The 17,590-nt window shown below is 46.9% G+C and overlaps 1 protein-coding gene across 1 annotated transcript in view; it reads left to right on the top strand.

The window, feature by feature from the left end:
• Nucleotides 1-4,797: 4,797 nt before the first annotated feature.
• BASP1 (brain abundant membrane attached signal protein 1) overlaps nt 4,798-17,590 on the top strand; it is a 51,626-nt gene continuing 38,833 nt past the window's right edge. Inside the window, exon 1 of the mRNA XM_032117660.1 lies at nt 4,798-5,054. The gene's annotated coding sequence lies outside the window, so the exon portion shown is untranslated. The remainder of the gene's footprint in view (nt 5,055-17,590) is intronic.

Below are 17,590 nucleotides of genomic sequence, written 5' to 3'. Positions count from 1 at the left end.
ACATTTTCTTCTTTTGTACATAAGTAACTCTAACAGTTTAGGGTAACTGGTATAAGAGACAGAAATAACCCAGATAATTGTACTGTCAGAACAGCAAATATATCCATCTTTGGAAAAACTTGCATGCAGACTTCAGGGGAGTAGAGAAGCTTTTTAAAATCGATGGCTAGTGCAGGACCTCCTGGGAGGCACATATGCTTTGTGTTACAGATTGAGCTGAAGCCAGGAACGTTGGGGTAAAGCAGGGTTCACAACCCACATATCCCTACCTGGCTATAGGCATGAAGCACCACTTCTTCTGCTATAAAAAGAACCAGTCTAGTAAAACTAGACTCAGATATTCCTAGTATCATATGACTTTGGGTTGTCCAGATTTAAACTGTTATCAGAGGCTTGCATCTGTCTTCATGTCAGGACTTAAATTTGGATTGAGGTGTTCCAGTAGTGACTTATCGAAGTTGTTATTTTGGGATTTGATCAAAGCTCTTTATTTTATGCGCTTTGCCTGCAAATGAAATAATACCTTATGTCTGCCTATGCCATTGCAGCCAATTTTTGAAATTTATGTAGCTGTTATTTATATAGGTGAGGAGAATTATACCCACTGCAAATAGAAAGTTCCAGATATGTCTTACACTGGCATCTTGCATTTGCCCTAGAATAAATGAATCTATAACCAAGAGATCAACAAGGAATTAAACTGTAACTACAGTTTAGATATTCTTTGTAAAATTTACTTTATATGAACAATAATCTTACGAAATGCTTAAAATTTGCATAGCATGGTGAAAGAAAAAAAACCCCATTATTACGAAAGTGCTTATGGGGTAAACGGGCTTGGGAAAATCTCTACATACGGGAAACTGCGGTTATTCTCTCGCCTGGATACCGGGAAAACCAGGTTTTGCCAATAAACTGAACAAAATGCTCCCTCTTGTGGTGTAAACTCGGGAGTAGGGGAGCACAGGGCAGCAGCTGGAGGCCGTGGGGGCCGGGCTGTTCCTGCAGCTGCAGCCGTAGCTGGCAGGTTTGGGAAGCCCTGAGCTGTGAGGAGCCTGGATTTGCTTCTATTCTGTTGTGATGGTAAGTGCGAGTAAGGCGGTCTTTCATTTGCAAGGCTGAAAGAGGGGCACAGGTGAGGGTTTTAACTTGATCTTTTATTCTTGTTTGCTGGTCATCTCTCTCTTCCTATGGAATAAAATGGAAAGCCCCGCTGCTACCCCGACATAGGTACTCCTTACTGATCCTAGGGTCTTCTGAGGAAAAAGTTCAAACAGCAATCGGACACAAAAATGGAATTGTGGGTGACAGGGATTACAGGCAGAGTGGTGGAAGGAGAGGGGAGTTGGCCTTGTGAGTACTTTGGACTTATGTTGTGGAAATGCTGGGCTACGAGTCGTGGCTTGTGGCTCTTGTCAGACCTAATATAATCAGAAAGCAAAGACTTATTAATCAGAAGAACTAACAGTAAAAATTAAAGATGAGCAAAGTGTATGTAGGATTGGATTAGTTTCCTTCTGGAGAAGATGGTAATATGACAGTGAGTGACACCTGGAAGACAGATAGGGCTGAACAAGGCTGGGCCTGAAATGTTGAAGCTGGAAGGAAGAACGCTGAGATACGGTAAGTGGCAAGAGGTGACAGGAAGAGCTGGCTAAGAAGATGAAGGTAGCTTGTGCATTTGTCAAAGCACAGTAGCAGTGTGGATTTCAGAAAAGCAGCTGTTAATTGTACAAAAGGGCCTACACCTGCCTGTGTTTCCACAACAGACTCGGTTGTTCATCTTTTTGCAGGTGTCCATGTTCTGCACTTTTTCTTCTTCCAGATACCGTTTTCTCATTTCAGAAGAAAAAGGTGAGGATACCTTACACACCCTTAGTTAAGACAAAGATGTTCAAAGGCTGCTTAGAATACCCATTTGACTAAAAGTATCACTTTTATTAAATAAGGCATTCAGGTATGTATCATACCTTGATGCAGCTGAGTAACTGAAGTGAGCATTTGACAAATTTTGAACTTGGCTGTTCTGAGATACATAATTTAGCAAGTAGGTGTATTTAAAAGAATAAACTGTGGTTACCATCTCAGCCCTCTAGCTGCTGAAAACAGTAAAAGGATCAAAACCCCTCACAAAGTGATAGTAGCAATGACTATTTCTGTGCCGTTTTTGGTTGTACAGGCTTTTCCAAGCAAATGACTCAGAACACACTCAGGAATTTTATTTCTGAGATATATTGTGAACCCTCTGTAACTTGTAATTCAGCTACACCTGCTCGATTTCATGCAGGTGAGCATTCATTGCCTAAGCCCACATTTAAACACAAGGTTAAATAACAGCCTCTTTCTTTCCCTCTAATATTACTTCACACTAATTCTGTAGTGGTTGAGCAATCTTACAAGACAATCTCGACAGTCTGAATGTCATGGCCACATGGGCATTGATTGTCCCTGCCCAGCCTAACCTGGGGCTCCCCCTGAGCCCTACCCATGGTCCAGAGCTGATTTCAGCCCAGCCCAGGCCCTCAGTCCCTCACTGAGCCATTCTGCGGATGTGCTGCTGTGTTCTGCCCGCCTCTGTCTTACTCCGTGGCTAAATTTTGGACCCACCTTGCCTCTCACTTCTCTCCAGCCCTGCCTCACAAGTACTCCTGGCTCAGAAATAAAACTGAGGAGAGGGGTTTTCTCCCTTGACCTTGCAGCAGGCCACCGCCGGGCAGGCGCCGGCGTTACTGCTCCCGCTACAGGGATGCTCCCGGGAAAAGGGGCGGGCGGAGCCCTGCTCCCCCGGGCTACGCGGAGGCAGCGCGGGGGCCGGACGCGCCTCGCCCTCGTGGGGAGCAGCTATCCTCTTCTCCGACGGCCGAGGACGTGTCAGGGCGTGCCCCCCTCCCTTTCCTCGATTACCCAATGTGACGCTGACTGCTGCCTGCCTCACCCGTGCGATGCAGCCGCCCCTCCAAGCCTGTTATCGTGAGCGCAGAGATATCGCGGCTGGGGGAGCGGGGGGAAGGGGTCCCTCCTGCCCTCCCTCCCTCCCCTCCCCCAGCTGCGGCAGGGCGCAGCCAGCCCCGCACCGCGCCTCAGGAGGGTGGGATGCTGCATCGGGGCAGGTGTGGCATGGAGAGCTCTGCGCCCCGGCGGCTGCAGAGCGAGGGTTAAACCACCGGGAAAACGAGGAGATACTAAGGAGAACTAGGAAAATAAAACTCTGTAAAATAAAAATATGAGGAAAAGGCTGGCTTGCGAACGCTTTCACGAAAATACAGGGCATTATTCCTGCCCGGTGAACCCGTGCTCCTCCTTCCCTCCCTCCCTTCCTTCATGCCCGGGGCTTTTGTGTGACCGCGGGGGGACAACGGGGGCTCCCGCCTCGCTGTCCTGTCGTCCCCGAGCCTCTCCTCTGGCGTCTCGGACCAGCTCCCCGCCCCGGCAGCGGCTGGGTGGATGCTCGGCACAACTACAGGTTGCAGGGTGCGGTGTGTGAAACACAAACTCAAATGCATTTTATTGCCCGATAGTTTTCCTTCATGGGAAATGTCCGGGAAGCGTGACTCCTCTCACCGCACATCACACCGCACATCACGGCCCTCAGAAGAACACCCTGGCCGCCGCGCCTTCCCTCTCCACATGCCCTGCTCTCTTTTCGCTCCCATATACATCGAAAATGCAAACCGGACTTAACCTTATCACGAGCCTACTATGCGTCTCTCACTCGGTCCTTGTTCCCAGATAAATAGGAAATAGCTTCCATTGTTCTCGCTGTAAGATGGTGCTGCTGGCTTTGAAGCCCAGGCGTAGCCGGATCGCGCCCCTGAGCCAGAAGCTCCCCCAAGACGTGCCGCCACCGCGGTCCGCTCCCAGCGGCTCTGCTCACCGGCCTGCCCGGGCTGCAGGGCCCCGGGGCCGGTCACCCGGCGGAACCAGAGGCCAGCCCGGCCGCCCCTGCCCGGCCGCCTCTCGGGAGCAGAGGGCGCCCCAGCCCCGCGCATCGCCCGCCGCAGCCGGGCTCTTGCAGCGTGGAGCGGGCGCGGAGCGACGAGCAGGGCGCACCCGGCCCGCGCCGCAGCCAGCTTTTAAAAAGAGGGCGGTGGGAAAGTGCGGGCAGCACCCTCGGTTGTGCTGTGGCGGCCCAGGGATGCTTTGGGACAGGGGGAGGGCTGGAGGGATACCAGTTCTGAAGCCCCAGCGACGTTCAGGCCAGCTCTTCACCTGCAGGAGCGCCCGGGGGAGATCCATTCTCCTGAGAAATGTGTTGCTTTCCTCTATTTTGCTGCCTTTGTGTTTAACGGGCAGACCCTCTCCTTAAGCGTGCCAACAGCATCCACGCCTGGGATTTTTTAGGCTCTTCCGCCCGTGCCGCCCCTCTCCGCCGTGCAAGCGGTTTTCCCGCTCCCCGAGAGGGCTGCAGGTGTAGGCAGGCTTGCCCGCTCCCTCCGCCGCGCAGCATCCCAGCTCCGCCGGGGACGGACCCTCCGCCCCATGGTGCCCAGCCGCACCCGCCGCGGTTCGGGCGCGGAGGGTGGCGGAGAGCCCCGCGCCTCGGCGTGCGGCCCCGCGCCGTGCCCGCTCTCCTCGGAGCAGGGAGGTTGGCCGCTCCCTTCCCTTTTTTTGAGGGGTGGGGGGGTGAGGGGGTAATGCTGCAAGGTGCGTTCGCGGACCCGCGATCCAGCCCCCCCGCCGCCTGCACGGCTGATATTTAAACCTGGGGTCCGTGCGCCCCCTAAGCGCGAGCGCCGCGCAGCGCATCCCCCGCCCCGCGAGCCCGGAAAATAAATAAATAAGTGCGTGTGGCTTTTGAACTGCCCACAGACTGTCACAGGGAAGGGGGGAGGGAGGGAAAGAGGGAGGGGGAGAGAGTGAGAAATGCAGAGGCAGCAGCCGCGGTAGCGGCGGCAGTGCTCCAGCAGGCACTAGGCACTTCAGTCCCGGCGAGCGAGCGGGCGAGAGCCACCGCGCTCCGAGCGAGGCGAGGGGGCTCTGGGCTACCTGGGACTCTCTTTGTGATACCCCAGCACACAAACACACCGTCAGGGACAGAGGAAAAACATATAAAGGTAAGACGCGGTGTGTCTCATTTATGCCATTAACACAGCCGCCCGCGAGAGCTTTGCCATTTCTATAATTTTCCCTCCTTCCGTTGTGTCTCGATTGTGGGGAGAGGAGATGTGCGTGTGAATCGGTAAGAGCAGAGAGAGAGGAGCAGCCCGGGAGGCGCCTGCCCGGGCACATTTTAGGGATATCACTGCGAGGAGCTCTATTCCTCGAGAGGGGACCACCTGGGAGCGGGATCGAGGCACACAACAGACCGAAGGCGATTTAAATGCCCGGGAAGGCTCTCTTGGGGAAGGGTGGGGGTAGCGGTGGGTGTGGTGGGAATAACAGTGGTTTATGCACAATTTCTTTTCGGTGCTTTTAGCCTGTTTCCAAAGAGAGTCTGCTTAAATAACAATAATAATTTTTTAAAAAAGAAAAAAAAAAGAACAAAAAAGAAAAAAAAAAAAAAGGGAGATGCCCCAAGCTCTCCATGAAAGGAAGCGCTGGGAGAAGAGCACGCACGGCGCCAGGAAGATGGCAGGGCGGCTGGGCGGGGGGCTCGGCGGGGCGGGGGGGGCGTCGGGGCGGGCGAGGCGCGGGGAAGCGGCGCGTGCCCATTGTGGCCGGCGAGAACGCGATTGTCCCCGGCGCGGGAGCGGCGCTGCCTCCGCGGTCACGCGTGCGCGTGGACGCGCCGGCGGGTTTGAAGCGCCGCTCCCGGCGGGGCAGCACACGCCGGGGCTCGGGGGGCTCGCAGGGGCTACGGACCCGAGCAGGGGCTACGGACCCGCCGGCAAACACGAGAGGGACCGCCGCTGCCGCCCGCCGCGCTACGCCCCGATGCGCCTATGCTATGAATATTCACCGACTGCCGCCCCCCGCTTCTCACAGGTCCCCATCAACCCTCCGGCTTTCCGTTTTCCCCCCACCAAAGCAAGCTACACCTCCCCTCGACCTTTCTTTTTCTTTCCCCTCTCGACCCGCCGTGTCGCCTCTCCCCCACGCACACGCGTGTCTTTCAAACGCGGCTCCCGCAGGGCGCTTTCCCCGCGCCTCAGCTGGGCGTGGCGGCTCACGCGGGAGAAGGGGGGGCGGACACATGCACACCCCCGGGACACCCCCGCCCTCCTGCCACGCCGGGTGGGCGCCGTGCGGGGGGATGCGGAGCAGAGGGGGGGATGCGAGACTGCGGGAGGATGCGGAGTGGAGGGAGGATGCAGAGCAAAGGGGGGATGCGGGGTGACGGGGGGTTGCGGAGTGGAGTGGGATGCGGAGCAAAGGGCGGATGCGGAGCGGAGGGGGATGCGGAGCGGAGGGGGATGAGGAGTGGAGGGGGATGCGGAGCAAAGGGCGGATGCGGAGCAAAGGGCGGATGCGGAGCGGAGGGGGATGCGGAGCGGAGGGGGATGCAGGGAGCTCCGCCGCCCTGCCCGCGCCTTTGTCTGTGCCCGGCGCATGCGCGGAGGCGGCGGCGGGGATGGGGCCGGCGGCGGAACAAAGGCTCCGCGCTGCGCTGCGACCCCCGGGCGCTTCCCCCCGCCCGCCCTCCGCCAGCCCCGGCTGCTTCATCGGGGTGACCCAGCAGTACCCCGGCACCCTTCCTGCCCCGCGCTGCGCCCGGCTTAGCTTTGGCGCCTGCTACTGTGCGCGATGGCGGAGCGGACCCGTGCCCCCCCGCCCGCGTCCCCCCCTCACCTCACCGGGACAATATTTGGCATTTAGGAAGGGGAAAAGGCCGGCCCTGCTGCCCGCCCCCTCCCCGCCCGCAGCGGGTTTCGGTCGGCGGCAGGCGAGCGGCCGCGGATGCCCCCAGAGCTCCCCCGGCCCCGCTCCTCTGAGCGGCCTTGGGGGGGCAGGAGACGGGGGGCAGGGGGTCCCTCTGCAGCAGCGCGGGGTCGTTCGTGGGCCCCTTTGAGCAAAGAGGGCGAAGCGGGAGCGGCGTACGTGCCGCAGTAGGAGCCCCGCGGAGCAGCCACGCCGCAGGGACGTGCTCCCTGCCGGGCTCCGTCTGGGAGAAACACGCGTGCTCTGCCTGCCCGGGCGGGCGGTATCCTGGAGCATCTCCCTCTGTCGAGGGGAAACAATCTATCAAGAGGAAGATTGTGTGCGTGCGTGTTAGTGCGACATCTTGAAATCTCTTTTGTTCGAATTGTTGCGTCTCGATGCTGGCATTGATGCCGGTTCCTTCTTCGCTACTTTTCTTTCCCGACTCTTGTCCAAAATTCGGATATCTATTTCTCTTTAGAGGGAGCATGCTTAAGCCTGTTTGAAATGGATAATTTTGTAAACTAATGGCGGTTTCTGAAGAGAAGACAACTGGTGTGTTTGTCAGGCTGGAGTTAAAGCTGACAAAAGAATATTGCCAGTGGGCTCCTAAACAGGCGATGGCAGTGGATTTTGTTGCTTCCCCTCGAGGGTGATGAACATTCACTAGAAAACATACACCCCAAGGCCCCTTGCATAGCAATTACTTGGTATTTCCAGTGTTTCCAATTAAGGTCTCTTCTGAAGAAGCCATCAGAACCCTAAAGTCTGTCTAAATGTCCCCTCTCTGTTTGCCAGATGCTTGCCAGGCACCACCTAGACTGGTGGCCAGGCTTCAAACACTGAGGGTTTTTTCCCTGTGTAGATGTTCCCCATTAAGAAGGGAGAATGTGGGGTGGGAGTGCCATACTGAGGGAGGATGCGGCATCTGCTGCTACTGCCCTCTCCAGGGGAGATACCTTGTCCCGCACAACCCTTTTGTATTCAGGGTGTTTCTGAGAATTTTGGGCAACCTTTAGGGGTGAGGGAAAAAGAAGAAGCAAGGACATGGCCAGAGATTTTTGCACTTGCTGTCTACTCATTGTCTCACAGAACTTCACGTGAGGGAGAAGCTTTGTTTTGTGATCTCCCTTGCTACTGGATTGTATGCAGTGAGTATTTTCTTTTTGTCTGGCTGTTTCAGTTTAGCCAGGGAGCACCAACTCTGATCTATGGGCAGAATAAACACAAAACATTGGGAAATCCATTGTGGCTCTGTCTGTTCTTGTATATTTCATGTATGAAATAGCTGATTGTGTAATACAGGGAAATTGTATGTAGCTGCCAAAATGCAATCATGCAGCAGTTTCTTCTGTTGATTTGAATCTCTGAGTATATCATATCCAGTTAAAATTAACATTGAAAGGGTAAAACTGGTAAAATCACTGTTCAAGTTATTGCTTGAAGCAATGATCAGGTGAAATTTTTTTCTCTCCCCCCGCTACCGCTTCCATGCTTCTTTGCATTTGAAATGCAACGCCCTCTGAAGCAACATGGTGATACAAGGTTGATTTATTTCAGAAAGTGGCATACCTTTGGAGCATACCCTTACCCTGAGACTACAGCGTATGCAACCTCCATAATTTCTGAACCATATCTAGATCTGTCTCTAGTCCTTAAGTATTTGTGGTTTGATCTTTCAAAATTAAGTCTGTGGAATAAATTGTATTTTCCAAGTGAAGCTTCTTCTGTTCCTGCTGTGTTCCATGTGTGCCCCATGCAGTGAACCATGAAGTCCTTCAGCAGAACCTCCTGTGTACACAACAGCTTCTGTCTGAACAATGCTAAATTCTTACCTTGTGCCGGCACCCACCCATGGCCCGATGGCATGCACTGAGGGACAAAAGCGGGTTGCAGGGTAGAAACAGGCCTGCCCATGAAATCTTGGGAGAATTCTGTGGCTACATTTTCAGACACTCAACTACCATTGAGCTAGTAATTATTTGGAGATCTGCCATGGACAGCTGATCTTGCACTTATTTTGAAAACAAGAATTTTGGAGGTATTTTGTTTGTTTGTTTTTGGTTTTTGTTTTTTTGGTTTTTTTTGGTGTGATCTGTATGAAGAGTATTCTGCAGTCATTTGTACAGATTTGCGCACAAATCCCAGGTCTTGATTTAGGTGAGTAGGTGTGAGCATAGTGTCCATGGGTGCAATGTAAATTTAATGGTTCAAATTGGAGTTCTTCAAGTAAGAAAAGTGGATACTCTTCAAATATCTAATGAAGAGTATAATAATCAACTAACATTCAAGGCCTTACCTTCATTCATACGAGGGTAGTAAAGGCAGGCCATTTTGAGGTATACTACAGAAGTACGGAGACCGATTTTTAACTAAAGAAAGATACTTAGGAATGACTTGGGTTGCTGCTTCTGTGTCAATCAGGAATGAAGAGAATGAGGTAACAACTAGAGAAATCAAAGAAATTCCTGAAAGCGTTATAGACTTGATAATAGAAACCATATGCAGCATAATGGGGGTTTCATGCATTAGTAGGAAATGCTTTCAAGATTAAAAAAATATGCAGGGGGAAGAAGGGGGGAAACCTCATGCAGAATGGAAAGGACTTTGAAGTCTTCCTTACAATATCTTGTGTCTCACAGTTCTCTTCCCTAAAAGCGTGAAGCTTCTTACTTCAAGATGGAGAAATGTGGTTAATATAAAAATGTATCTATTGGTTATTTGGTATGAAAATTCATAAGTTTAAAATAAAAATAGATTGAGAGCAATGTGATTCCTCAAACATGAAAGATTCCTGACTTGCCAGAATATGAAAATAAATCCTTTGACTTTCTTCTGCACACCAGTAAATGTAAAGAGATACTGATTTGTAACACATGTGGAATGGTCAGGTTTTGCCTGGGAGCAAGATGTGTAGTAATTCCCTCTTAAGTATGGTTAATGAAATTTAACTCTGAGGAAACAGTTTTATTAATAAAAACCTTCTGTCTCAGGATATATATCATACACTGATCTCTTTTGATGTGTTTGCTATTGTCTTCTGCAGAATAAGAATGAAGTAGTCTGTATAGTTGCCTGACTTGTTGGGTGTAAACTGCCAAGTACCCCACCAGTGCAGTACTGTTGGGAAAGCCACATGCTTTTTAGTCACATGTTGCATAGTTTAGATTTTAGCCTGGTAAGTGGTGCCACATATGATTATGATCTGCTGATCCAGGGATTTTATTTTTTAACCTTTAGGAATTTGAACTTCTTTTCAAAAGATTTTATTTCATGTGCACTGCCCTAGCAGTTGTTCAGAGCAGCATGACCTGGTACTTCATGTGAACTGTAGGAATGATGGCAGGAGCTTCATTTTGATTAGAGACTTACTGTCCTTACAGAGGATACAACACCGAATCTGTAATAAGACTGGGCCTTAGCCACCTACCTACCTTTTGCTACTTGATGGATAATGTCATGGTGGTGATTGTAATACTACTGATGCCTTGGCAGTGTTGGATGTGAATGCAGTGTTGAAGCATAACCTTTTCCTACAGGCAAAAACCTAGTAGTTATAATGACAAAGTTTCTCAAGGATTAATTTTAATGACAGAAATCTATGCCATCATGACTTTGCATGACAAATGCAAGCTAGTTCTGTACAAGTAGTAAAATCAGGGGGCTGCTGGCTATCTCCTGTTTCAGTAGTCTTTAAATACTCAGTGGGATGTAGAACATATAACCCCTGCAGAAGGACAGAGCCTGGTTATAGTTTTTGAACTTATTTTCTGCTGTTACTGTTTTCCTTGTGTGATTGGTCGGTGATGGAGGGACTTGTATTCAAAATTAGGTCTTGATGTGATTAACTATTTTAGGATGAAGTAGATGGTCACATAGCGGGATCCTGTAGATGTGCATCTGCTAGAGAAATTTAAGATGATTGCTGAACTATGGAGAAGAAATAGAGCAAAGTTAGAAAAAACAGAGAATGGACCAACAATGATAGAACTGATGCAGGTTTTTCTCATCTTCCTACCTTAGAAAAACACATGCAAAACGTGCACAAATCGGGATGTAGAAAACAGTGAAAACCCAACTGCAAACATAAGCAACATGGAAGAGTTACACCATGAGAAATGCTTTGGTACGTGTTTGTCCGAGATAGACTGGAGCCAGAGAATTGCTACATCAGCTTCCTGTAATCATCCTTCCTCAAGGCAGTGAAGCGCGTCATTAGCGGAGAACGAAAACAAAAACAAAAACAGGCTAGAGGTGGTATAAAACTAAGAGTCTGGAAAAGGACAGGGTGAAACCTGTCACTACTAGATGAGGTGTTCAGATTATTTCTGCATTTCCCTTTCACACACTAAGTTTCCAGTAACGCAAAGTTGCTGTATTTTGGCCAGTGCTGGTAAGTGCATGATTGACTTCTGCTGCTAATTGTGCTGAGCTGGTGGGAGGAGGCAAATTCAGTGAGGTCTGGCGTGGTGAAAACAGTTCTTCTGGGTTTCTTGCTGTCACCAGAAAAACTGAGGCAAATGGGGAGATGTGCTACCTGCTGTAACAAACGTGTTTCCTTACCAGATGTGCTGAGGGAGTGGGGCTCATTTTCCTCCAGCAGCATCACTCAGCCCTGCATGTAAACCCTGCACCAGTGAATATATAGTCCTCACTGGGAATAGCTGGTGTCACTGAAGAGAGGGTGAAAGATGTGTGTTGGCTATTGCTTTTCTTTTCAGATCTACAAGCCATGTGAAGCAAGGGAGACAGAAGTTCTCCAGAGCATAAAATTCAAAATCAGGCTAGATTTTCCAGGCTCTTCCATTCCACGCTTTGCTTGAGATGTAGGAGAGTACTGTTGGTTTTTAACTTTATTTCACTTGGAGCTTTCACTAGGAGCATGTGAGACGTCTGTAGGGTACCTGAGTGCTCAGAATAGCCCCTAGGCCTGTAATTCAAATGCTTAAATTAGCAGAATAAAGCAAATGTGGAAATATGGAAACCCTTTCCGTGTTTGCAGTCCACACCTGCTCTATGTAACTCCAGCAATCACAGCTAAGAGCTTTCTGATAGCATCCTCTATGTAGGATGTGAGAGTTCAAGGAGAGTGACAAGTTGTCCTGGAAAATATTTTTTTTCTGAAGGATCTGGTATTACTCACAGGAAAGAATTTTAGTAAGAGGGATTTATCCATTCTCTGCTCCTGTATGCTGTTCCCTTTTCTCATTTCCTACCCTCTGAGATCTTCATCTGGAAAAAAGCCATCCTACGGTGAAGAGGTATCAGCAGAAACCTTTTAAGCTGCTTGTAGCCATCTGATGTTCCACCAGTATTGTGCATTTTAATGATTTATTCGGTGCTAGTTTCCCTAGTGTTATCTAGAGGAACATTTGGCTTTCTGCATAGTGGCCCATGCTTTCCATCCAGTCGTCTTGAACGGATGACATTACCTTAATGAATAATACTTTTAGAGCCGAGCAAAGTCAGAGCTGCCATGTGCGCTGAAATATGATAGTTCACCGGAGTGCACTCTTTTCCTGTTCGTGTAACAGTGAGTAGAAGCCTCAACAGAGCTTGAGAAAACTAATATTACAGTATTTTTTTATAAGCACTAAAATGACTATCAGGTCACTGAAAGTTCAGCTGTCATCCTCTTCTGTGGATGAGTCAGTGACTGACAGATTCATGAAGAAATTATTGGTGCTGCTAGCAATAGGAATATGGCACTCCTTATGGTGTCTCATTCCTGACTGAACAACACACTGTAGTGACAATCCAGTAGGGCACTGTATTGAAAGTGGCCTTTAGTGCTGAGGTACCTCCTGTTACCAAGGGTTCAAACTGGACTGCAAATCACCTACAGGTGTTCCTGCAAACATCTCTTGGAACGTCACTGGTACCAAGACATTATGGAGAAGGGCAAACATATCAGTTAACAGATGATAAGTGCTTGAAGCAGGGTGAATATTGTGTCTTTAAATACTTGCCTTGTCTGTTCTGAGATATATGGAGAATGGTGTTGAGGGAAATGAGCTGGCGTTTCATGCTCTCCCACAGCCATTGACCCTGTGAGGAATATCCGAGTGCCTCATCTAAAACACAGAGGTGATAGAGAATGAAGGAAATTCTGCACTGACAGATTTGTGGTTCAGAAAAAAAGTCTGTCCAGGAGTTTTCTGTGGAACAATGACAGTAAATTTACAGGCTGAGAATAGAAATATTTATCTCAGCAGCTTTTATTTCCTTTCTACTTAAAAAAAAAAGTGCTTTGGCACATTTTCTCCTGGCTGAAGAAACTATTTCAAATGCTTCTTGTTAGAAACTGTATTCTAACCTGTTGGGATATACCATATTTTCTTGGTCCATATTTGTAAATGTGTCCCATTAAAAAAAATTTGTTGTTTTCAAACTAATTTTTCATCTACCTTTGGCTCTATACCCTTCCTTGCCATGTTCCTGTAGCTCACTTATCTGTATTTAAATTAAATTATCATAGTAGCTATGTTGCCATTTCTCTTACTTGGCCTTTCTAGAAGTCCATATTTTCAGCCATGAACTAACATAGCCTATGTCAGGGAACACCTTGATAATCACACAGTAACATGCAATGTGTTCATTAGCAGACATGCAGAACACAGGAAGATCTATGGCATCAGCTTGATTGCATGCTGGCATTCATATACCGAGTACAGAACCACTTCTTGTAAAACTTTAAACTCCAATGCTACTAGACCCCAATGGTTTGCATGCATATGGCTCCCAAATCTAGATGTTCACTGAAGTGAGATCATATCAACATGAGAACTTGGTCTTAAACAAAGTTTCGTGCAAATCCTGTAACAATATGGAAAGCTTGGAGCTCTGCTAGCTGAAAGCATTCAACAGTTTTAAACTTCTTACCAGTTGAAGAAATATTAATGTGATTTCGTCTGCTGACTGAAAGTGGAGAGAATTTTTCCTTTTTACAAATTGTTTTAGTTTTAAGCAAAAGTGGCTCTTGACTAAATGAAAAAAATCCACCAGCAAACCCAAACCTTCTGTGATAGCTTGAATTGTCAGTCTTATTTTCAAGAAGAACTAGATTTGTTTGATTCCTGTAGAAAATTAAATTGCTGCAAGCTCATAATTAAACTGCATTAGTGAGTTGAAAAACCATCCAGATCACAGTTTTAGGGGAAACATTTGCTATTATAAAAGACAAAGCTTGTCTGTCAAGCTGTGGCTGTGCTGGGTTGCATATTGCATAAAGGCCAGTAGCTGTCATAGTCATACTGGCCTGAGTTTCTTTTATAGAGAACCCTTCTTTGGATCCACTTCTAACTGCTCTAGATTTTAATTGTGTCTAACTAAAGCATAACATCCATAAATGATGGAGATGACAACATGATGGCTGTGGACATGGAGTATGATGCCGTCAAGGTGAGGACCGTGTTCAGGCCAAGTGAGTTCATGATGACAGATATATATGCCTTTTATTCTGAAGGACAAGTTTGTAGCTACAGAGTGAAGACACCAAATAGCCTTTGGTTGCTGTAGAGGGTCCCCAGGTAGGGGACGAGGGAATTGAAGAGTATTGATTTAGATCCTCTGCTGTACATTGTGCTCCCAAAAAAACCCTCAAAGGACATTATTTTCATTGGAATTACAGCTAGTCGTCTCAGGTAATTGACTCCTTACACAGAGAAAACTTACAGTGCTGATAGAACCAAAATAATAGATAAATATAAGGTTGTTCACAGCCTGACCTCCCCCCACAAGCCCTTTCAAGTTCTGAATACTAATGTTTGTTCCATGAACGCAGAAGTTTTGTGCATTGGAATGGAAAACCACGGTCCTCCCTAGTCCCGAACTTCCTTTTCAACACCCTTAGAATTTGACTGTGGGTCTGCTGCCTGGTCCTCAGCATTTTAAGGGGTTTTTTTTTAAGCTTCAGGTTCCTGGCTTGAATCTCTTGCCTGTCTCACCCTGCTGTCTCTGGAAACCTCACCTCTGAGCAGTCTTAGGGATTCCTCCTGGGAAGGAGCTCCTCTGGTCTTCTTAAAGCAAACAAATAAAATCAGACTGTCCAAGAGAGCTTTCTGGGCTGTCTTGCAAAACCAGTGGCTTTGGTGAGTTTGCATCTGCGGTTGGAAGTGTCAGTCCATCCTCTGCTGCACTAGTGATGTTCATTGACTCCCTTCTCTGGAAAGAAGACCAAATAGCTAATTTAATTATTACAAATGCCCTGTTTTATCTTAATTAACCTAGCCATATGATCCTGGTTCCCCGATCTAATTAGCTAGGGAGATAGTTAAATATAACTTCATGTAGCTAGGCACATTTAGCTATTTGTGGTTAAATCTGCTCACAGTTCCTAAGAGACTGTATTTCAGAGTCACAGCCAGGAATACCTTCATATGAAATAAAAAATACAGAGAGTTCGTCTTAACTAACACAGTGGAATATTTTTTTATGTTAGCAATACACCTCGCAGCTTACAATCACATTAAAGCCTTTCATGGAAACAAGGAGTCATCTTTCTGTGTTCTGTCACTAAGGACTAGCAAGTAACTGAGTTGTACACAAGCAATGGAATTTCCACTGTTGTTCAGGTGGATAACTTTGGACTGTATGAGGAAAATAGTTGCTCTTTGCTCTGTAACAGATGACAGGTGGTCAGTAAGCTGAGTTAAAATAATTTAAATAATTTTTAATGAATAAATCATAGTAAAAATTCTTTGTCTGTGGAATAATTTCTAATAAAGACAGTATGTGGTAGTTGTTGGGAATATGTGGTCAGAATTACCATAAAGAAGATCTTGTTGACGAGAAAGGGAAAACAAGGATAACAGAGGTCCATTCCATAGTTAAGTGTTTAGAACAAGAATAGAGTAAATTGCCTTTTAACTATGCTAAAGCGGACATCGAAGAATTCCCTTTTATGTACTGTGCTTTGAACAGTTGAAGATACTACTTGCATGGGTCATATGCCACATAAAAGAGAGCTACCATTCAAGTGGATGCACATGTAAACAGTAAGAGTGATCAAACAGGACCTATGAAAGGGAGAAATGAACACATTGGTTTTGTGCAGTGTAAAGAAGCAAATGATTATTTTAAAACTAGGTAAGAAATAACCATTGGGAGATTACTTAAATGTGACTCATTTTGCCTTGGGGCAAGAAGAGGAAATATCTCAACTTCTCTTGAGGTATCTTTCAGTCTTGTGGTTTGCGTGATCAGGGACATGGGGAACATTTGGAGTGAGCTAGTTCTTGAGTGCAGAGAAGTAAGTTTAATTGAAACAAAATCCTTCCTGATTTATTGTGTACTGATTTATTGGCAGTGTGTCTGAGCTCTGTTAATATTGAGATCCAAAGATGAACCCACTGCTAAGATGCTTTATGGACATGGTGTATGCTAGAAATAAATACACAAATAAGGCTTTTCTAGACCTGGCAAGAGGCTATTCAATTTATTGATGCTGAATAGCATAGGTTGTTAAATGGAGATTTCTCATAGTAATTTTGATGGAATTCTTTAAATGGGCTGTAAGTTTGAGGCTATTCTTCACATTGGGGCTGATGTGCAAGAAGGGGAGTAAAGCTTACAAAAATGATTGAGGCTTTTCAGTTCCTAAGTTTTATTTCAAGACAGTGATAAGTAATCCTGTGTGTATGTTTGAAAATTTTACTCTTCAAGCCAGAATGAAATTTTGTGACTGCATCTGAGAACAGTTTTGTACTTCTGATTGATATGACACTAGGATATCTTTTGTTACTTAATCTATAGGCTGCAGAAACGTTTGCTGGGTTGTTCCACAGATGAGCGGAGAAGGCTATACTCATGTTTTTAACACGTGGTGGATGAAACTTAATGGTATAATAACAATAGCTTGGAAGGTGATATAAATTAGGCTAATTTCTAAAGAAATCCTTGGTGTATTCATAAATGGTTTTGAATAAACATAATGTTTAGCTCAACAGATGTCTTTGTGCAATCTGTCTTTTGTGTGCAGGTGGGCCATTGAAATTCCTGGTTCAATACCAGGGGCTATCCATGCTACTTTGGACTATGCGTTTGAAATCAATCAATCAATCAATCAATGTTTTCCTACCTGAGGGCAACCTAAGAGGTATTTAGTTTCCATATGTGCTTACTGGAAATAGTGTTGTGCTTTCAAGAAGCACTTGCAGATTTTGCCTGTGTTTTTCTGTTTAATGTACCAGATTCTTGGCTAGTTGCCCATATCTTGGTATTATTAGAGGTGAGGGAATGCTCACCTTCATTTAGCAGCTAATTGTTAGATTATTCAGAAACGTATGGATGTCAAGTTGTGCACAGCAGTGTGTTGGCACTTTTTAAAGTGATCCTTTCCAAGAGGGAGGCATGTTTATCAGCAGAAATAGAGTGGTGGGCTTGATTCTGGTTTTATTCATGTTGATCAGTGAGTATCAGGTTTGAATTTATTTGAGTTGCACTAATAAAGTCAGAGCTGTGAGCCACTAGAATTTCACTGTAATTTGAATGGTTGAGTGGGCAGCAATGATTGGGATTGCTGTTCAGGTATATATATATATATAAATATATAAAACTCTGCTTGTGGTTGCAATCATAATACAAAAGCCTTTACCAGAACATTAAATCCCAGTGTTCTGTCATCTGTATGCTTTTCTTCCTGTGCTTCTCCTTGCTTCTTTGAGAAACTAGTGGTAGGTTAATTTGAATAGTATCGATGTTGAAGGCGAGTTTTTTACTGCCTGAAGAGGAAGAAGCATTATCTCTTTAATCTGTGTAAGGTAAGTGTGTGCAGCAGTGCAGTTTTCACATT

Source organism: Corvus moneduloides, chromosome 1, assembly GCF_009650955.1.
Source record: "Corvus moneduloides isolate bCorMon1 chromosome 1, bCorMon1.pri, whole genome shotgun sequence".
NCBI classification, from domain to species: domain Eukaryota; kingdom Metazoa; phylum Chordata; class Aves; order Passeriformes; family Corvidae; genus Corvus; species Corvus moneduloides.
This window is presented reverse-complemented; position numbering and strand designations above follow the sequence as displayed.